General features: G+C 38.7%; 4 non-coding genes across 4 annotated transcripts; all 4 read left to right on the forward strand.

Moving 5' to 3' along the window:
* The first annotated feature begins 15,981 nt into the window (after window positions 1–15,981).
* Window positions 15,982–16,082, forward strand: Trnay-gua (transfer RNA tyrosine (anticodon GUA)). Its single transcript has 2 exons — window positions 15,982–16,018; window positions 16,047–16,082. It is a non-coding gene; the product is annotated as a tRNA-Tyr (tRNA).
* An 89-nt stretch (window positions 16,083–16,171) lies between these two features.
* On the forward strand, window positions 16,172–16,272 carry Trnay-gua (transfer RNA tyrosine (anticodon GUA)). Its single transcript has 2 exons — window positions 16,172–16,208; window positions 16,237–16,272. It is a non-coding gene; the product is annotated as a tRNA-Tyr (tRNA).
* An 89-nt stretch (window positions 16,273–16,361) lies between these two features.
* Trnay-gua (transfer RNA tyrosine (anticodon GUA)) lies at window positions 16,362–16,467 on the forward strand. The gene is made up of 2 exons: window positions 16,362–16,398; window positions 16,432–16,467. It is a non-coding gene; the product is annotated as a tRNA-Tyr (tRNA).
* Window positions 16,468–16,854: 387 nt separating this feature from the next.
* Window positions 16,855–16,949, forward strand: Trnay-gua (transfer RNA tyrosine (anticodon GUA)). Its single transcript has 2 exons — window positions 16,855–16,891; window positions 16,914–16,949. It is a non-coding gene; the product is annotated as a tRNA-Tyr (tRNA).
* Window positions 16,950–22,577: the final 5,628 nt, after the last annotated feature.

Below are 22,577 nucleotides of genomic sequence, written 5' to 3' on the forward strand. Positions count from 1 at the left end.
CATTATGAGACTTGTCTTTGACTTGTTTCGAAGCTTTGAATATTCGAAGCTCGAGAGAGAAGGAAAAAATAAAAGCAGAAATCGAATTGCGTGAATCGTTGAACTTTCTCCCAAAGAAATATTCGTCGCTGTAAACACCACGTTCGTTTTAAAGCAGCGATTCTTCTCTTTCGTTCAAATAGAAAGCGCGTCGAATTTTGATTTATAGATGACCCCCTGAATATTTATAGGATCATTCGAACGCAACCTCTGCTTGAAACAATTCCGAAACCGTAGAAAACTTCCTCAAACTTTATTACTCTCTGCCCTTCCATCAATTTCTCTCAAATTCCCACATTCGTCTAAAAATTATTCGTAATAATAACTTCACGCTTTAACGAAAAATGGGACGAGAAAAAAAGAAAATAAAACAATTGAATTATTTCAACGTATCATTCGTTTCAATAATACTTCCTTTTAATTCCAATCGCAATTACTTCGCAGTGTTGCCTGACAGGAAAATATAACGAAGGAAAAATACCATTGTCAATTCATCCCGAATATCAACTTAATATCAACAGTCGCTTCGTGTCCTTATCGAAGGGAAATAGAATGAAATAATTGACGGAAGTACGATACTTGTCTAACTGCGTAAAGATGAGAAGCGGTACGCTGTTGTCACGTAGGAGACACAAGAAATCACGAAAATGACAGATCACAGGCGATCTCCTCGCGTCGCAATTCGAACGTTTCACGAATAAGGTGAAGAAATCGAACTTTATATCTGGTAATAGAATTTATTATGCGAATCCAGCAGAGTGACGGTTCAAAGTGTTACAACAGAAAAACAGCGTCGAGCGCTAATTTGGGAGGGTTTTTATACCGAGGTTTCAGTCCCTCTGGACTATCATATTATCATATCGTATTATATCAATGAAGAGTATCATCGAGTGTATTATATCAAAGGCGGCTATTCCGTTACTATCTGGTTATTGTTCGATAGCTGTGGCATGCAGGATGTTTAGTCTATCTTACTACCGCTCCTGAGCGTGTGACACTGTTACGGTTGATTAAAATTGCTATTTGCAAGTTCAAAGCATTTTAGGAAACTAAAGTTTGATTATTTTTTGAGAGACAGAAGGACGGTATGGACAGTCGCAAAGGCTTTCTTTTTGTCGTGGCTTGGTCGCGAATGGGAAAGTCGAGTCACAGGGTGAGCAAAAGAAGAGAAGCGCGAGGAGAAGGCAAAGTTTCGAAATACGAGATGCGCATAATTATACGCGCCTACTTAGCTGCATCGGGAATGCAACGTAGTCCTCCGTTTTTCTGGCACGCCCCGTGTCTACCTTTCGATCGGCCTTTGTCCGTCCCTGCTGCGACTCCCATTTATGGCTTATGAACCTTATAATCCGCCTCGTTCCCTCGTAATTCAACGCCCTCCTAACCGTTGTTCCATCCAACGATGTGACGCAAATTTCGCGTCAAGTCACTGTAATTGCCTCGATCGAACTCGTGACGAATGGCAAATCACGGATAAAATGTCTTTTCGAAAGGAAATTTCAAAGTTAACTCCAGGTTGCCGAAGTTTCGAATTCGATCGCAGGTTCAAACAGAATTTTAAGCCCGCTACGCTCTTCCAAATTTTATATTCCGATTTCATTCTCGATTCAACGAAGGAAAAGATTTACCGTATTCTAGTAACGTGTTTCCTCTTAAGAAAAATAACAGCGCTAATGTAATCGCAAGATGTTTTATATAACACGCGTAATATGGACATAAAAGTTTTCTACGGTAACTGTTCGAACACATACTTTCGCGAGCCAATGCACGATTTGCTATACTATAATAAATTTTTGCTTCAAGATATTCATCGTAACGCTCATACAAGAAGCGAGCATTGAATCAATATGATCATGAAAAACGATTGCCTAATTAATTTCAGCAACGTACCTGCTTGCCTTTGGTTTTAACAAGTTTCAACATCTTTGTCCTTTTCCTAAATAGAACATCCATGATACTATATTAGAGAATACTGTGGCTAAAAATTGTATTAAGAGAGCTAAATAACGACACGAAGAGTTAAAAAAGTATTCCTACATAACGCGTGGCTCTTTTCTACTCCCTTAAAAGAAGCAACTCGGAAGAAGAAACTTTCCGCAGAAGATACAACGTTATTTATATGGGTTAGATGATGAATCGTAGATCAAAGAAAGGAAGAGACTCGATGCCGATCACGCGCCGGAAGAAGACTGTTTCGTATGATCGACACACACCACCGACGACGTGATTTTCACCTTGACCGTGGACGGGTCATCGTCCATCGTTCTACCTTTGCCGATATTCCTGTTGTCGAGTCTCGAATTTGATGTGGGGCACTCGCCTCGATGTCGTTAACACCGATAACATCGTCCCTTTTTGCATGTGTATAAAACATTCCATTCGAGAAAGTGGGCTAATTTTGGGATTGAATTATCGAGCTAATCGATCGATCGTCATGAACGTTGTTTATCGAGACGTGGAACAAAGATTCGCAGTCTACTAACAACAAATTCTCGGTTACCCCGGTTTCAGCTAAGCGTAGATTATAGAGCGGTCATCCCCGTTGGAAAGAAGAAAGGTGGTTTACCTTGCAGCAGCTACCTACGTCGAGCTATGTAAGAAGCTGAGCTTCTGCAAAAGAGAAAAAAGAAGCTAAGAAGAATGGAAAGTTATTCTCGTAGAGAGTGAACCGCTGCTTCTCGACGATTGCGAGACATTATCACGTTTAATTGTCGTTCTCGCGCTGAATTAGCATCGCGAGAATGTTAACTCGACAAAATTTCTGATGACATTTCTTAGAAGACCACGAGTTAAAGGTCAGCTAATAATTATACGTCTTCTCACGACTCCATTTGCTACGTTTATAAATCCTCTACGTTCCGTTTCGTATTTCCTTCTTTCTCCTTCGTGCTGCGTCTTGTTTTCATTTTGAATCGATCTGCAAATTTTCTTAGTTTAATTCGTAACGAATAGTCGGAAAAGATGGAAAAGGTACGAGTCTTTGTCCTCATTGTCCGATGACCGAGCAACTCGCGTCGATTAGCGATACAGGCGATCTATTAGAGGAAAGTGTGGATCGATGGCGAATCGATATCGAGCTGGCCGTGGCGTCTATTACGAGGAATAACGGAAGGCTGTTCCTGCAAGGTAAACCACCTTCCTTCTGATCTACAAACAGGTCAGTCGACGCGTGTGCTCGCCTGAACAGAATTTCTCTTTCGATTCCCTTTCATAGAATCACCGTGAACATGAAGAAACGATCTCTCCTAGTCTGTTCTAACGTAAGAATCGCGCCAAAGAAACTTCTGTCGGCTATTCTCTGTTGCATATTATCCTAGCTATATATCTATTGCAACGAAATGGATTCATCGTTTAAATGGAATTAAAATTTAATATCTGATATCTAATTCGTATTTTGATTAACAATTTAAAAGCCTCTTTTATTTTCGGAGTAATCAATTTCTGAGCTACAAATCAAATAAAGTAAGTTTCTCCAAGCCGATAGAAAAATCATAGCAATTAATTGCGACGGTGATATTGGAAACTGAGAGGCAAATCGACGGATCGTACTCTTAAACTTTTTTGCCTGCTATATTATACTAGGAATTTGTATAAATAATTATGTAAGTTTATTGTGATCGAGAATTGTGGATCTTAATCGCCGAAATAAAAGTAAATGAACACCAAGATCACACTTAGAATTTATATTAAGATAGTTTTAGATTTATTTAACAAACGATTTGCAGGATCTTCGACGATATACATTTGCACGCGTCTCGGCACTCTCTTTGTCTCACCATCTTCTATACCACACTGCATTCGTCTGTCTCTCGAGACGCTATGCACACACATACTTCCATACACTCGTATTCACATACGTGTGTCACTACCACGCGGTTAATCTAGTCTAGCACACAAAATTACACATATCTGAATATTTATATCATAATATGGTGGTTCCTTTGTCGCTAATTTGTACATATACGTATGTTATAAACCCTTATAAACTTACACAAGTCACCTGAATATAAGATTTTCTAATTCGTGTTTTCCAATGTAGCATATTCTACAATAATCCAGAATCTAAACCAGTATGCGTTAATAAATCGTGTAACATTTTTACCAGCGCAAAATTATACATATCTGAATATTTATATCATAATATGGTGGTTCCTTTGTTACTAATTTGTACATATACGTATGTTATAAATCCTTATAAACTTACACAAGTCACCTAAATGTAAGATTTTCTAATTCGTATTTTCCGATGTAGCATATTCTACAATAATTCAGAATCTAAACCAGTATGCGTTAATAAATCGTGTAACATTTTTACCAGCGCAAAATTATACATATCTGAATATTTATATCATAATATGGTGGTTCCTTTGTTACTAATTTGTACATATACGTATGTTATAAATCCTTATAAACTTACACAAGTCACCTAAATGTAAGATTTTCTAATTCGTATTTTCCGATGTAGCATATTCTACAATAATTCAGAATCTAAACCAGTATGCGTTAATAAATCGTGTAACATTTTTACCAGCGCAAAATTATACATATCTGAATATTTATATCATAATGTGGTGGTTCCTTTGTCGCTAATTTGTACATATACGTATGTTATAAATCCTTATAAAGTTACACAAGTCACCTAAATGTAAGATTTTCTAATTCGTGTTTTCCAATGTAGCATATTCTACAATAATTCAGAATCTAAACCAGTATGCGTTAATAAATCGTGTAATATTCTTACCAGCGCAAAATTATACATATCTGAATATTTATATCATAATATGGTGGTTCCTTTGTTACTAATTTGTACATATACGTATGTTATAAATTCTTATAAAGTTACACAAGTCACCTAAATGTAAGATTTTCTAATTCGTGTTTTCCAATGTAGCATATTCTACAATAATCCAGAATTTAAACCAGTATGCGTTAATAAATCGTGTAACATTTTTAGCAGCGCATACGGCGATATCTGGAGCCTTTGTCGAGTTCGAAGAATTCCATGCTTCGATAGCACGATCGAGATCGACGTGACGCCGATAGTCGTGTTTCGCGCGACGTCACGTTTGCAACTAGAATGCCGTTTCTCTGTAAAATAGGCTCGATCCATATCGTCCGATAGAAACAGAGTTCTACGACCATTTTGTTTTCGCTTCGGGCGACGAGAATGTTTAATTCGAGGCACGTGTAGCACGCTGGATCTCCATAAGACGTGTCGCGAGCCAAGACAAAGGAAAAGTACTTTTAAAGTCACGGTCACTCGAAAACGAACAATTTCACGAGTCCTCGCACGATCTGTTCCTGTTCTGCCGGTGTTATTTGTCGACATGACGTTCATTTCGATTAATTTATCACGATTCCAACGAACACAGTCGTTTCAACGACGGTTGTTTCGACGCTTGTGGTACAAAACAAATCATTTCGAGGAACTAACTGTTAGCGTCTGGCCTATCGCTCACGTAATCTACTTAAAATTCTGTTGTATTTCCGGTTAGCTTTATACAGCGACGAATAAAAGTGTCGGATGATTCGAAAAGTTCGAGGAACGATCACGATATGTAAGAAAATAATCCGTCGATGATAATGATTTACGATATATTTAAATTTTAATCTCAATAATACTACTTCATAAATAATTGAATAAAAATTATATATTTCCCAACTTTATATGAGATTTTACAAAAAAATATTTATTTTCGTTCATCGCTGTATGCGATCACTAGTTTGGTATTCCCTAATGGAACATTTGCGATGACGTTTTCTCGTTTCTCGAAATGTTAGTTCGTCCGTTAAAAAATGTCTGAAGACTAGCTGGAACGATTTACGAAGAGAAACTGCTTCTCGTCGACATTGTTTTTTATACGATTTTTGTACAAGAGTTTTAAATATTCTGCGATTTAAAGGTTAAGAAACGAAGATGAAATCGTCATGGTTAATCCTGGATATTTTTAATACGTTTAATCCGTCTAATCGAGTTTGTCGATCGAATTGATCTTGACACTTAGATTATCAATCTCTTGGACGAAATAATTTTTCTATTTAAGGATTCTTTTTCCTTTATCTATTTTTGTGATGTTAATTCGTCTTTATTAAGTTTCAATTTTCATCTGAAACGCATCCCGTTAAACGGTTATTACGATTACGTGTAGAATAAAAACACAAGCTTCTTCAAACTCCTTAGGAATAATAAGACGGCTAGAAAGAAACGACGGTATACTTATCGTATTATTTTGGACGGAACGATGCTCTAGCCGATCTTTCGAATATCGTGCACAGCTTGTCGAATATCGAATCATGGCCATAATCGAAGACATCCCGGAAACCCTCACCGGAGGTTTCACGTTGCTCTTGCACCTTTCTCCGCGGTAAGCATATTATTCACTCGTTACACGACACCAAACGCATACTGTTTTACTCAGACACGTCATACGCGTGCATTCTCTTACATTTAAACGGATCGAACGTTTTCAAGCAAATAGAAGCTTTCATCCCTGAAAAACTGTCGAGTGAAATTTTTTAATTATTACTCTCAGCTTTTACGTTTGATTAAAATTAAAATATAATTAGCCAGGGTAATTCGTTACGATTAAACGCTATCTATTTATTCAGGTAAACTGAAGCTAATTAGATTTCAGTGGATATTAACGAAGCACGAAATTTTGCGTATCGATCGGGGCGTTCGCGTGCCAATTTGGGTTTCCAACGTGTAGTCAGGGCGAGAGCTCATGTTCGACTAACGACCCTTCATCAAAGTCGTTTAACCGGAGGATGTTCGCCTCGTGACTCTATTCGCACCCCTACCCCAAACATTTCCCTTACCTCGATATAATCTCGCGTCGATTTCGAATTCTCTAGCCGATATTCCGATTCTGTGTCGATTAGCTGCTGAGATAATTCTGCACGGTGGATAAACGTATAATTATGCAAAGTTGGTTGAATCACGGTCATGGTGTAATAGAAGCAGCACATTGCACGAAAGTACATACTGTATGTATATTTGTTTTCCACGCTTTCGCCAAGAAATGTTGTGCGATGTCACGTGGAAATCCGGGAGAAACTCAATGACACGCTCTAGAACCTAGTAGCATCGTCCGAATCGTCTCGTAATTAAAAGAATTTCGAACCTTTCGTTGCTAAACAGACTCTGCTCGTTTCCTTCGACACGATTTTAATATTCAACGCGTTCTGACTGAACATTAATGAAATTTCATAATTTCCCTGGTACGAGTTTTATAGCCTGGCTATCGGTAATCGTGATATTAGTTAAATACAGCTTAACATTAATTAAATATACGAGTATGAGGTTGTCCGAAAAGTATCTTTCGTGAAACGTGATTCTATCTTACAAACGTGAAACCAAGTGTATGAAACGTCGCGGTGTTTATCTCGACAGAACAAAATCGATCGTACGTAATTCGACGAAATAATATAAAACAAAAAAACGTCGTGCGTCTATTACTTTCTCATAAAATGAGAGAAACTTTTCGGACAACCCAGTAGATTTAAAAAGGTTACACTTTTCTGATCTCCATAAAATCGCCCCTGTGTCGATGTCAACTTGCAACGACACATCGAAGGTACGAACAACAAACGCGATATGCGTTTGTCGTTACTTTCTCTGTTAATTGTACCTAATCTGGCACGTAGTCTCTAACAACCGGATCGTTTCAATAACGAGCACTTTACCGTATTAGCGGTTTTCATTCCGCGATGCTTGCGTAACGTGTTTTTCCTCGTCGGCGCCGAGCCGTTTTCGAGAAATTCTCGATTTTGTAACGCGAACGACCTTGTTCTTGTCACTTTCACTCGGCTCGTCCGCGGACCACGATCGCGATCGTCCAGAGCCAGCATCGAGAGATCGTTGCAGAACCACGTGCACACGCCCATTTGTCTCGCAACGATCGTGCTCGCGTAGACTGAACCCAGGAAAGTCGACCTTGCCCTTGACAAACGACTTTAAACGCCAAAAACAGCTTCCACTGGACCTTACAGATTCTTTTCAAGACGATCACCTACTGAAAATTTTACGAGGCGATTTCGTTTATGCCAATTCACGCATCGCAGTTTCTCAATCCGTTTTAGAAGAGTATTCTACGATTATTTCTCTTTGGAACGTTATTTAAACTACGTGTACCAGTAAATTCCAGATGGAACTTTTTTATTTGTGTCTTGTGTTTTTGTCATTGTCTTGAGTCATTGATTTTGAGCTGTTCGTTAATGCTCTTCTCTATGCTACGCGTCTATTTGCTCTCGCATTCCACACGCATATCTATTACTGATTGATAAATTATTATATTCAAGAAGGTCTTATCTATTCCTTATATTAGACGGTCAATTTTTGTAAATGTGCTCGATAGGAGGAATAATAGAACGTTTTCCTATTTCATCGTTTTTATCGTTCTTTTCAATAAAATTATCGATGGCATTGATTCGAACGTTATCGAGCTCAAGGTACGCGCTTTAGTGTGCGATGCGATTGTCCGAGGTCGTCATCACCTTGATTATTCATTCCAAAAATTGAAATCGTATGTATCCGAGGAAGGTCGACGGCAATGGAGGCATAACGCGCGGATCGATGCAGGCTCCGACTCGATTCTCCTTTAAATAAACCCGAAAGGATAATGATTGCAAATTTCAACGCAACGAACAGCCGCTGGTTCCTCTCGAAAACGAGCCTCGCTTTGTGTGTTCAAACAGAGAACGAAACTCAACGCAAACTTTTACCTTTATACATATTCGCAATTATCGATTAGCAGTCAAAAAATCTCTTTATCTTTCTCTTTCTCTCTCCTACTATCAACAAAGTTGATTTGCATTTCAAACAGCATCGAAACTCTCTCTCGGATATTACTTTGTATCCAAGCCAATTACGCTCCTCTCTCTCTCTCTCTCTCTTTCTCTCTCTCTCTGTTTCGATATAACTATCTCGTTCTATCGTATGGAGCAGAAACGATTACAATGATACAACATTATTCAGAGAATGCTCGTAACGATGAAGTTTATAAGCTGAGTGATCTTTACGTGTATTTATTATTATTTTTTTTACTTTATTGTGGTTTTTTACAATTTGTCCTTATGGACATTTGGTAAAGTGTTATATCTTATTGGTGAGAAAAAAAAAATAAAATAAAAATAAATATAGCATGAGGGTGGCTACCCCCAGCGGGGTGCCAGCTTCGTTTTTTCTAAGTTATATCTTTTATGGTGTATTTATTTATCCGCCTGTTTAAATCAAGTGGCATTCGTTTCGTTATGGTTGAAACACATAAGATGGTTAAATCGCGTAGAAGAAAGTTATCAAGGTATAATGAAATCACAGTCGATAATCGGTTCTGTTGGAACCGCACAGGTATTTGAACAGGACACTTACACAGGTCATACTCGTTACTGTATAGACAGTGGGGTTCAAAGTATTTAAGGGATCATGGGTCACTACCTAAGTCCAGTCTGAGAGTAACTGGCCAACAATCGACGATCTTCCATACGTCGTTAATTATATCACTCGCTTATATACATCAGGTTCTGTAGTTCTGTTTAATAAATATCACTGAATATTATTTTAACATAAACATTGTGTCTTCCACGGATTATTAATCTTAATTTCAAGATTAAATTCTAACAGGTTCTTATTTGTAGAAACGTAATCTTTCGAAATTAGCATACTGTTAACCTCCAGCGTCATCGACGTTACGCAATGCTGGTTGTACAGGGTGGGGCACCCAAATGGGAACATTCGATTACGCTGTTCGTCTTCAAGGTAAAGGAAAGATAGTGAAAAATGTAAAGTTGGTTTTCCATGCAGCTTGAGAAATCCTTCGATCTTGATATATGCATATGTTTAAATACACTCATCGACAGTTCTAACGTTAATTGATCAATAAATTAATATGAACGATACATAAACTGCGTGATGAATGTACGAAATAAAGCAATTCAAGATTGCAAGAGCATCTGCCGAAGGCAGGAACGGTGGTCGTTTAATATTCCCGATTCATCCGGCTGGTTCATCCCGCGGAGAGGTCGAGAAACGAACGTTTTCGTGTTGCACGGCAGCCTGGGGCCAACCACGGTTAACTTTCGCTGTCAAACGTCACGTAATCCAAAACCGAGGCGGCTGGATACGCGCGTCGTCGCAGCATTATCCGTCTACGGATCCACTCGCATGCGTTAAACATGAGAATGACCCCGCATTATGGGACGACCACGGTTTTGCAACGTGTTCCGTTACACGCTGCCCTCACTGGCCAGTCACGAGGATTCTCGTAAACACCGCGATCTCGCGAGCTGTGCTGCTCTTTCAGATTTTTCGATGATAAATCGCTTCAACGTGGGATAGAGCTTCTTCGAGAAAGGAGAGGATGATCGGCTCGTTCGTAAGATCATTTTTTAATCGGAAATACGTATGACGGTGAAATTGAGTGATTTTTAGATAGATTGACTTTAAAGTTAGAACCACTCACCTTTAATACGCTTGTATAAAGTCACAAATTATGAGAACTGTAATGTCAAGTTCATAAGAGAAAGAGCTGTCCTATATTTTTGTGTTAAAAGATTCTGTGCAAAAGTTGTTGCGCCAACGCGTATCTTGTTTATCCGCATTTATACAACTTTTTGCAAACCGAATACCGTGATAAACGAGCGTACAGAAGATACGTAAGTACTTACGTCTTGCAACGAGTTAAAGTATCCTTTTATTTGTCTCTCCTCTATTTGCTTCGGGCTGTACGATTTGTAAATAATATGGACGAGTGCACGTCGTCCTCGCAGCAATACAAGAAATATCCTGACAGTTTCGACAAGTCAATATATTCGGAGAAGAAATTTTTAGATAGTCTCGTCTCGACTCGGCTCGACATTCGATCGAAGATTCCACGTCTGCGTCTGCAATTCCGATGATTTGACTCTAAAGTTCAAGGCTTTTCAAATTCAATCTTCAAGATACAGAAAGAACACCAAGCACGTTTTAAGTAGAAAGAATCGATGTATCGAAAGACAAGGAAAAAGACACACGAAACCAGTTAGTTTTCAGTGAAAGCGTCGTCCGAGGTCGCGTAATTAATCTGCTATAATTACGTACATACGCGCGATAATTTTTGGTGTGCGCGTGCCTCCTCAGCCTTGTCTTCTTCGCTATCAACGAGGTTATACTTCGTGCACCCAGTGAAAGTGATAATAAATCCGAGTCACGCGGTCTCCCGATAACGAGATTATTCCTTCAAAAATCTCTCAATCCTTTTTCTTATTCTTTATCTCAATCTTTATTGGCATTAAATATTATTAATTACGTAAATACTATATAAATGATAATATAATAAAAAACGTAAGATACGGCGGGTTAATTCATTACCACTTTCATTTAAAAACTTTCACGCCAATAAACGATTCTCGAAATTACACAACCCATCTTCCGATCGGTTATCCAATTTTTAGGAATTAGAAAATTATGCGTTTCGTGTAGAGACTGAGATTCCTCTACACTATAGTGTCGCAACGCACGTGGGTATCCCGTTACATCTTCGACAGCGTGCAGGAGCAAAGAATATAAAAAGATACTCGCCACGGAAAGGACGGGCTATTACGAAGAAGAGTTGAAAGTTGAAAGTGACACTCTCGATCTTTCTGCTACTTCTTCGAACGTAGAATCAAGAAATCATTTCCCTTTCTTTTCTCTCTAGGATGGAAGATACTTACGTATCGAATTAACAAACGTGACCGTACAAAAATATATTTCTATACCAAGAATTCCAATTTTCTTAACGTAGTTTCCAAGTACGTCCATCGCGAGCAACCAAACAATTAATCAGAGGATCGATAATTATCGACGGTTCTATCGCACTAATTGGACAAACAGAAGCGACACTCGTATTAAATGTTACAGGTTTAATATTACAAATTATTGACATGTTATTGATACGACGAAGAGACGGACTAAGGCTTAAATATTTCCGGAAGATTACCGAAATCACCGGCCTTCTATTTTTAGTTTATTAATTAAATTCCTAAAGTCCCTCTAAATGGACAGTCTGTTCCTGGTACGATATTATAATAAAGATTAATTTCGAGGCAATCATTTATAAAAATACAGACGCAAGGAGAGAGTTCGCACGTGTCAACTACTCTGCGAAAAGTTTATTTAAATTATCTCCTTTTGGTCGCTCCTTTTGCTAGAATCTTACGTAAATGTATACCTACACCGATCAGCGAGTATATAAATTTAGTAAATTTCCCACTTTTATCGTCGTAACGTCATCCCGTATCTCGCGTTTCATTTACGTCTTCTTAGCCAACGTTTCATTTATGGCGTCGCATAGTTGAGATACTCTATCGCGCCTGTAGAAACGCAATTACACCACTTCCTGCGACAGCTTCCATTCCTTTCACCGTGATTGCGCCGACATCGGGAGCGAAATGCACCGACAAACAAAAAGACGCTTAGAATCAGACAACTGGCCGCCTTGTCCCTCTTTTCGCGTCCCCATGATCCTGACAGTGAAGGTATCTCGAGGACGAGACCTTATTCGATCGATCACGCGATCCTCGAGGCTGCCCACGTTTAAGGACGACCAGAAACTTTCGTACCGGAAACATCATCGAGAATCAACCGATCGGTCGACGAAGGATTTAAGTTAACCAACATGATTCAAATAAGTACAATGGCTAGCAAAAGTATTAACTTACTAGAAATTTCTCATTCGCTCAAATTCATCTTTCTCGACTATCGTTCATAAATAATTATAAGGGCAAACATTGAAATAAAATTCATATGATTATGGTGTAGAATTCTGTAAAATTTCCCCTATAACGATCTGATGAAATGGCAGCGCCCTTCGGACTTTCGTGATTCTATTAATCGCTTACTTGCGAGGGATTCGACTCGTTAGAGCATCGAAAAAGGTACAATCAGACCTCCGAAACTTGCGACTACTCGTTCTGAGATTCGAAATCATCCTGTGGAGATCGAATACTTGATAAGTACAGTGTACTACGAATTGATTTCATTAAGATGTACAAGTGGATGTGTAACTTAACTCCATTATTAATTTAAAGCGAATTTGTTTCAGTTTGACGAACTTGCAGTTGCAAAGAAAGGCAGAGGAATGCGCGTGCGCGTTTCAAAGAGGCGTGGTGCATACCTCGAGGACAATGCAACGTGAATTCGAGCGGTCGATTCAAGCGAACGATACTTGAAAATGGGTCAGAGGATTTTTCGTTTCACGGATCAGTTCCGATTTTACGCACGATGAGCTCTCTCCCTCTGGGTCGACGACTTTCGACGTTCCCGCGGACGAATTTGGACCGAAGGTTCTTCTGTTCCCTTCTCGTGAAACTCGTTCACCTCATGTCAGAAGGCAAACTCGATGCCAACCACTTTTATCGAGTTCGCGTGAAAAAACACGTAGGTCGTGAATGCGTCTATGCTTAAAGAAAACGACATAGCGTTAAGTAGAGTCCAACCGATCTATACGCGGTTACACTGGCGCACGAAAGTATTGGAACATGTGCCACAGTAAACTGTCCTTTCTGTGCGTGTAGTATAAAACAATTTGTAATTTCACTAGCGCTGTACTGAAGCACAACTGTCGTTTGTTTAAAAACAGGACGCGTGGAAACAGAGTCGCTGAAAACTGGTTAAATCGTATACACTGGTTAACAGGTACCGATATGCGCAACATCTCACTGTTACATAAAAGATATAATTTAGAAAACACGAAGCTGGCACCCCGCTGGGAGTAGCCACCCACATGCTATATTTATTTTATTTTATTTTTTTATTTATCAATGAGATATAACACTTTACCAAATATCCTTCAGGACAAATTGTAAAAACCAAAATAAAAAAAAAAAAAAAAAAAAACTGTTACGTCGACCGACTCTCTACCTAGACCAGGCTACACACCGCGGGCAGGATAGCAGTCAGATGTCCGCACATCCTTATTGCGTACCCTTAAGATTCTTAAGAACCGACCATAAATCTCAGAAAATTTTAGCTAAAGTCTTTCAGATCGAACAAAGATCTTTTTACGAAAGCGTTTTCTGAGGTTTGTTTCGGGAAAACACGCGAAAGTTAATTTTTCACACGTGCGATGCTTCTTAATAGCCAATAGAAACAATGTCTATTACCCTCACTTTCCCGGCCAAAAACTGTCATCAATAAATCCGACGGTCTCGTGCGCTAGACACACCCTTCTCTAGCCCTCCTCCGACACAGCATCGTCACTTTCAAAGTAGTTCGTTTTGGTTGTCAGAACAGTCAAGAAGTCTATAACTGTTCTACCCTTAAATCAGTTCGTTTTGTAAAGTCTGACTGCATACATCGAGAGCTCTGACGAATAAAGTCGCTTAGTCGAACGAATTCATCGAGAGATGTCGTAAAGTCGGGTGGAATTTCTGTAACGCATTAACTGTACTCATCGCCAAATACTTTGCGACGCTCATATTATTGTACGATCGATTGTTGAATATACACGCTATGTTAACCTGTTAACACAGTGTTAAATTCATTGAACCACCCCTGTTATCTTAATCGAAACAAGGGGAACGACTATTTCGCGGCGTCGATTACACGAATCGTAGCGCGAATTTACGCCTCTCGCGTCTCTCCGCGAACGATCGTAACACTCACAGTTTCCAAATTTTCAGAAAACTACGAATCGTGGAGGTATGACAAATCCCAGCAGACCATTCGCGCGTTAAATTTCAAAATACATAAATTCCAGTCGTGCATTTTCATGTACCACGAAATTTATTAACTTGTCATAGAAACACTACGAATTCCCAATTCCAAACCTATTCAATAACTCAACCGTGACGGGACAATGATCGCAAACGATCGGGTAGCGTGGAAACCACGATGGTAACGTTTGCTATCGTCGTAGCTGTCAACGATGGAAACACACGTACGATACACGTATATACGTGATTGAGTATCGGCTGAATCGAGAGGCAGGTTTTCTAGATGGGGAAAACGTCGATCTGCGTAATCACTTTCCATTGAGTGAATTTTCCCCTAGCTGTTGATCGCCGCCGTTTCGAGCGATTTATTCGCCGTTAAACCGCCGCACGAAGGGAATCGCATCGAACGGAGGGAATTTTTGTTCGGCCAGCCGTAACGATACCGTAACGCCGGTAACGAAATACACGATTTATTATTATGCGTTACGTCGTCGCAGTTTCATTAAACGCGTCCTGCACCGGAACGAGTCGAAGAAACGACGTTAACGGGCCTGCGACTGATTTCCGCCCGCTGTGCCGATCGTACGTCGTCATACTCAACAAGTACGGTGAATAATGCGATCCGTCCAGTGATTTGATCGCGATTTTTCGTCGCTTGTTGATCGTGAAAATCGGTATGAGAAATTTTGGTAATTCTTTGGTTTCACGTATTGGATGAGCGGAAGGATTTGGGATGATCTTATTACGAGCAAGTCGTTTGATTCTTAAGAATCGGACGTGTGTAATGATATTGTAAAAATAAAAAGAAATAAAGTCGATAGATTTGACTTATGAGAGATTCGATTATCTCTTGTTATCTCTTGGGCCTTTTACAAACTGTTTTGGACATTTAGATGAATTCTATCATTGGACGAGTTACTAAACAACTAACAAGTTACTTTGATTTTCTACTGTCTCGTGCGAACATACTATCTTTTAAACACATGTTAAAAGCATATCATTAAAGAACAGAAGGTACTGAGAAAATCGACAAAGACGAATCTATCACGTTCTTTCTGTGTGATCTTCGAATAAAAATAAATCGTATTAGCATAGAACAGTATACAACGATTCGATCTCGTATCTTGGAAAAGACATCCATAGGTCAAATCCGGCTCGAAGGGGTTTTTACCTTGTCGAACAGTCTCAGAAGTTCCTTTCTCTTTGACGCTTCGGTAGCAAATGGTTTGAATTATGGTCGTGTATCACGGAGGAGCCGATGGCTACAGACCTTCGATAGCTCAGTTGGTAGAGCGGTGGACTGTAGTTGTTGAAGCGTTCCAGAAGAGAGAGATATCCATAGGTCGCTGGTTCGAATCCGGCTCGAAGGAATATTTTTTGTAAAACGAAACTTCTTCGATCGAACAATCCGAGCAATTTGGTAGGAACATGAATGGAAAATGTAATTGCACGTACAACCCCTTCGATAGCTCAGTTGGTAGAGCGGTGGACTGTAGTTGGTTCAACTGAAGAGAAGGGGGAGACATCCATAGGTCGCTGGTTCGAATCCGGCTCGAAGGAATATTTTTTGTAAAACGAAACTTCTTCGATCGAACAATTCGAGCAATTTGGTAGGAACATGAGTGGAAAATGTAATTGTACGTACAACCCCTTCGATAGCTCAGTTGGTAGAGCGGTGGACTGTAGTTGGTTTGACTAACGCGGTGAAAAGAGAGAGACATCCATAGGTCGCTGGTTCAAATCCGGCTCGAAGGAATATTTTTGCAAAATATTCTTTAAAATGTAAGATAAGTTTCTGAATCTCAGAAGAATAGAAATAGTTATAACCATTTGCAATAACTCGTTTAGTATAGAACGGTGGACTGTAGCTGATCTGAGTGTAAATAGAATAGTTAAAAAGGGCAGATTGTTATTTTAAATCTGGCTCAAAGGAACGATTATTTTGTCGATTCAATTCAATCGAATGTTATTCTGTTGGAAAATGTTACGATTTCGATGTTTTTTTAAATATACGTATTATTATGTGATAACTGACGTTACTATATAATTTTTAATGTTATATTTTAGAGACAAAATAATTAAAATTATTGATATATGATACGTGAGGTTTAATTGAATTATTTCAGCACGCTCCCTCAAATCCCTTCGATAGCTCAGTTGGTAGAGCGGTGGACTGTAGCGGTTAATGTGTATTCAGAGATATCCATAGGTCGCTGGTTCGAATCCGGCTCGAAGGAAATATATTTTTATATTTTTAAACACACAATTTCTTATTAATCTATCGTTACAACTTTCTGAATCGCGTTATAAAATTGTTTTTCATACTTTTAAGAAAAGTTTATTTCATTTATTTCGCTCGAAAAAAGCTCACCAACAAAGAGATCTTCACAGACCATCTTTCTTAACTCTTAGATTAGAGAAAATGTGTCGATTCTTCGTTTGTTAATATCTCCTATATTTTGACGGATAATAGCATTTTTTAAACATATAGATTATAATGTTATGATTATATTTGCAAGAATTAAAACTGACCTAGCTGAAAGATTGGTTTATCATTATTGGTAATCTTCAATTTCATAATTATAGATGTTTCTTCAACAGATAAAAAAATATACATAGATAATGTATTCTTTATCTCGTTAATTACATTCATTTAATTCTCTCAAGCAGTATACAAGCGGATAGTGAAATCGAAGATCAAATTTCATATCTCACAAATCAGACGTAGCACACTTTTCCTAAATCTCCTCGAAACGTGTAACTTCGTACAGGATGAAGATCATGTAACGATCATAACAAATAAGAACGAGTGAAACGTCGTGCGTTGAGAAAAATGTCGTCTTCGATCGGCATCATACACCACCTTTCTCACCTACAGAAGGAGAATTCGAATTAACGTTGCGGGGCTTACGCGAAGAGAAAAAATCGAGACAAATAATCGAGCGACGGTATTCGACTTCCATCGCCCACTGACCTAATAGAAGTCAATTTCACCGAGTACCATTTCTTCGAAGGCGCGCCGTACCAACGACAGTCAAAAGTCTCTGACGTGGAATTTCTGATATCGCTGTCGTTGACTTTCAAATGGCGAATCGAAACCTGTGGCGCCTCCGGTTGAACGATTCGCCTTTCGAAAAAAATTAATTATTGTATTAACCATCGAAGAAGTTCGCTTAGGAATCATCGTCGATGAATGACTCTCGATCTTTATCGACGTCACCGAGATTAATAGCGTAAAAGGTGATATTTCAAGGTCAAGCGAACAACCGTCGTTGCGCCCGTGAATACGAGCGTCGCGTATCGATCAGATAAGATATCGTGGTGAATCGATGGAGAAATCGGGTCAAAATTGAAATGTCAAGGAGATCGTCTACTTTGATGACAAAGTTAAACTCGAGAATCTTTGGGACCCTGTCTCTCTTAAGAAACTAGCTTCGAACTTTTCACTTTCGTAGGACTCTTTAAATATTCATGCTGCTGCTTTCTTAAAGCGGACGCTTTACGCATACCTATTTCTGATTCGTTCTACTTCGCAAGTTCATGCCCTTCGATGTCTTTGTTTCCATTTCCCTAAAACAAACGTTTAACGTTCTTATCCTCGCTCATCGCTTTGTCAAATGCACCGTGAAAGAAGCTTTTACCTCTGCGTGATCCTGCACAATTTCATACAGCTGTATTTGCACGTTTCTATTTATGTTTTCAATCGTACGTGTCTTCGAGAACAGCACGGAAGAATGCTAACGAGATTCCTGCATGATACGGCCGGCATCCTCCATATCGAAGGAGTCCAAGCCAGAGGGACGGCCTTGCCACGGCATCGAGATACACAGCTTTCTCTACTTTCGCTTACACGCGAGATTTTCAGACCGACTACCGGCAAACTCGTGGCAATTCTTAAACGGTGTTTATCGCTTTGGCTCGTGTGCATTCCATCGAAGGAGGCTTGTTCCCGGAGTCAACGAAGGAGGAAACGCTCCATCGACGATGCAACGTTCGCTCGTGGATCGCGCACTTTGAAAATACCGTTGAGTTACGATGGAAAGCGCTGCGAATAAAAATAATAAATGCGTCTGATCGAATTGAATGTAAAGATTTTCGAGAGAGAGAGAGAGAAGTTATTAAAGCTATACGACAAGTTGAAAGGAGAAGCGATGTAAATGAGAAATTTATTTATTCCAAGAAGCAAAGATACGCCACTATGAACTATGCATAGGATATAACGAAAGTAAACTGTATTCGTACTATGGTTCGCTGTTAGCTATAATTTTGCTTGCAAATTATAAAGTTGCGCATATTAAATCGTATATAACATCTACGATGTTTCGAGGATAGGTTTTAAAATCGAAGATTAACGCTAAAATGAACACATCTTCCATAGATTTACACGACCGAGATACCGGAATTTAATTGCGACATCCGCTGATTGCCCCCGCAGAATGTGGGTGCAAACGACTCCCTCGATACGCTGGAAACTAATTAAACGACTCTGCATTACGTCCTCGCAATCGTCGATAATCTCTAGCACGTTATCGATCCTATTATAGCTATCTGCCTGTTTACGACTCTGAAATTTCTAGCTCTTTGAATCTTTATTTAAATTTATAAAGCTTCAAAATTCTACGCAAACGTTCGACCGGAAAAAGAATGGAACATCCTCGATGGTTAGAGTATTCGTTCTTCTGAACGAAAATATGACCAAACGTAACGAAACGATCAACTGGATTGGTTTTGGAATGGAAACGATGTAGAACCAGCGACGAAAGAAAGGCTGAATCGGAATGCAAACGCTTCGCCTCGACTCACCGATCGTCGGCCTGTTGGTATTTCACGAGGTTACAGTGCGATTTTCTCTCTCGCGCATCGCGTAGCGTCTCCTCCTTTTTCCAAACTGGAAAATAACGGGATTCCTTCGTTTTATGTTTAATAATCGTGCAAATATACATCTTTATCCTTCCAATCGTTTCACGATGACTTATCGCAATCGATCGAGCGAACGAGCTATTCGTTAATCACTGTAATTTCCGTTCATCGTCGTTGCACAACTGGCTTCCTTGCTACTGTGTGATTAACAGCCGTTTTGCTTTTATGATCGACGACGATTGCGTTCGAGTTTCATGCTTTGGAACCGTAAAAGTACGTCTTCACCTGGAAGACTGATTCGAAATTACGATCACGCGCCTTGTAACAATTAAGTCAATGCGTGTGAAATGACGTTCCTTTGAAGTTTGAATTTGCTGCGCCGATATCGCTCATTTGATTTTATTCCATCGTTAACTATCAAGTATATCGAAGAAGAAGAAATTTACTATAAATCAGTATATTCGGCGAAGTAGATTTATAATTAACTAGATAAACTAAAATATATCAATGTATAATTAGAGTATTCGTGTGATTTTCTTACGTGAGCTTAAATTTCGGAAAAGTTCCATAAAGATGAAAACATAAAATTAGAATTTAGAAAAGGTTAAAAAGGTTTCCTACATCGCCCGAGTAATTTTTTAACGCGTACATTGTTTTAAAGGGATCCGCGAATGAAGAAATTAAAACAGCTTCGTTCTAAGACTTTTTTTTTTATTTATATTTTGGTTTTTTTTACAATTTGTCCTGAAGGACATTTGGTAAAGTGTTATAACTTATTGGTGAGAAAAAAAAAATAAATATAGCATGCGGGTGGCTACCTCCAGCGGGGTGCCAGCTTCGTTTTTTCTAAGTTATATCTTTTATGATTTTCTTACGTGAGCTTAAATTTCGGAAAAGTTCCATAAAGATGAAAACGTAAAATTAGAATTCAGAAAAGTTTAAAAACGTTTCCTACATCGCCCGAGTAATTTTTTAACGCGTACATTGTTTTAAAGGGGCTCGCGAATGAAGAAATTAAAACAGCTTCGTTCTAAGATTTTTTTTTTTATTTTTATTTTGGTTTCTTTTACAATTTGTCCTGAAGGACATTTGGTAAAGTGTTATATCTTATTGGTGAGAAAAAAAATAAAATAAAAATAAATATAGCATGTGGGTGGCTACCTCCAGCGGGGTGCCAGCTTCGTGTTTTCCAAGTTATATCTTTTATGATTTCCTTACGTGAGCTTAAATTTCGGAAAAGTTCCATAAAGATGAAAACGTAAAATTAGAAAAGGTTAAAAAGGTTTCCTACATCTCCCGAGTAATTTTTTAACGCGTACATTGTTTTAAAGGGGCTCGCGAATGAAGAAATTAAAGCAGCTTCGTTCTAAGACTTTTTTTTTATTTTTATTTTGGTTTTTTTTACAATTTATCCTGAAGGACATTTGGTAAAGTGTTATATCTTATTGGTGAGAAAAAAAATAAAATAAAAATAAATATAGCATGTGGGTGGCTACCCCCAGCGGGGTGCCAGTTTCGTTTTTTCTAATTTATATCTTTTATGATTTTCTTACGTGAGCTTAAATTTCGGAAAAGTTCCATAAAGATGAAAACGTAAAATTAGAATTCAGAAAAGTTTAAAAACGTTTCCTATATCTCCCGAGTAATTTTTTAACGCGTACATTGTTTTAAAGGGGTCCGCGAATGAAGAAATTAAAACAGCTTCGTTCTAAGACTTTGAATTCTAAAAGCGATAGCTCTTACAAGTCTAGAATAACGAAACAGGATAATCTCTGAAAAAGTATGTCGAGTTATATGGAACATATCGATGAAATTCAAGTAAATGCAATTAGAATTTTATTATGTAAACCGATATTTAATCAGGGATCTAATCGAGTAATTAAACAAAGCAAAATTTGTTGGAGTATTTTATCAAATGAATCAAAGATTCGTTTCACTTTTCCCAGTAGTAATAATCTTATCAAACGTCAGTAACAATAAATGGTTCCAAGCGGCAGACCTTGAGCGGCCATTATGGGCGTTAGACTACGAGCAGAGAGAATTTCGCGGCGCTAGCAAGCTGGAAAGGTCCTTTCTCGCGTTCGACCTACAAGCCAGAAGAATGCAGTCGTCGTTTTCTCGGCCAGAACGTTTAAGCCTGTCACCTCTCCTCTTCGATGCGGACCACGTACGCGCCGTTCCAATTTTCAATAACGAAGAACGGGCTGGCTCGATTTCGTAATTAACCCGGCGAATTCGCCAGACCGGCCTTGATCTTAACCACCCTCGTATTTCGCCTCGATTTCGCCTGATTCGAAACCGAGAATTTTCTCCTCGATTCGAGGTAGGCGTGTTTTATCATTCCACTTCGAATGGCTGGACACATCGAACCTAAGACTCGTACAGATTTTAAAAGATCGATATAAAAATTTACGATCAATCAGAGTGGAAGCTTTATCGAGCGATTTTTATTAGAAGAAAGTACCTTTGGATTCGATTCGAGAGAGAGATTAAACGAAAGAGAGATGAAAAGAGAGATTGACGTAATAAATATCTACTTATAACTTCTTTAGTATCGTTTTATGGACCAAAGGCAATTTAATACTGAAAGCTAGAACATAAACGTTCGTAGCTTGTACGATTGACAAACCTTCCATTAGCCAAATAACGAGTTTAGTTACCGATCATTAACGTTGAAATTATCAATTTGTACCAACGAGTAGATAGAAATTTTATAGGTTTACGGCGCTGCATTTCTGCAGATTTTTATAATCTTTTAAAAAATTTGTAGCTAAATTTTACCCAAACTGTGCGTTTCTTTCTATATATTTCATTTCAATTTTTACGACAAATTTTTTATAATTTACTCGTCGATAACTCTGATGTTAACGTATAGAAACTATAGTTGGAAAATCGGGTCATCGACCCAGAGAAGAACGACGAAAGGTCTACGAACTTTGTAAACTCGATTCGCGATACTTTGAACCCGTTCCACTTTCCACGAGAAATTCCTATCGAAAGGGGAT

The sequence above is a fragment of the Bombus pascuorum genome, chromosome 5 (genome assembly GCF_905332965.1).
Source record: "Bombus pascuorum chromosome 5, iyBomPasc1.1, whole genome shotgun sequence".
NCBI classification, from domain to species: domain Eukaryota; kingdom Metazoa; phylum Arthropoda; class Insecta; order Hymenoptera; family Apidae; genus Bombus; species Bombus pascuorum.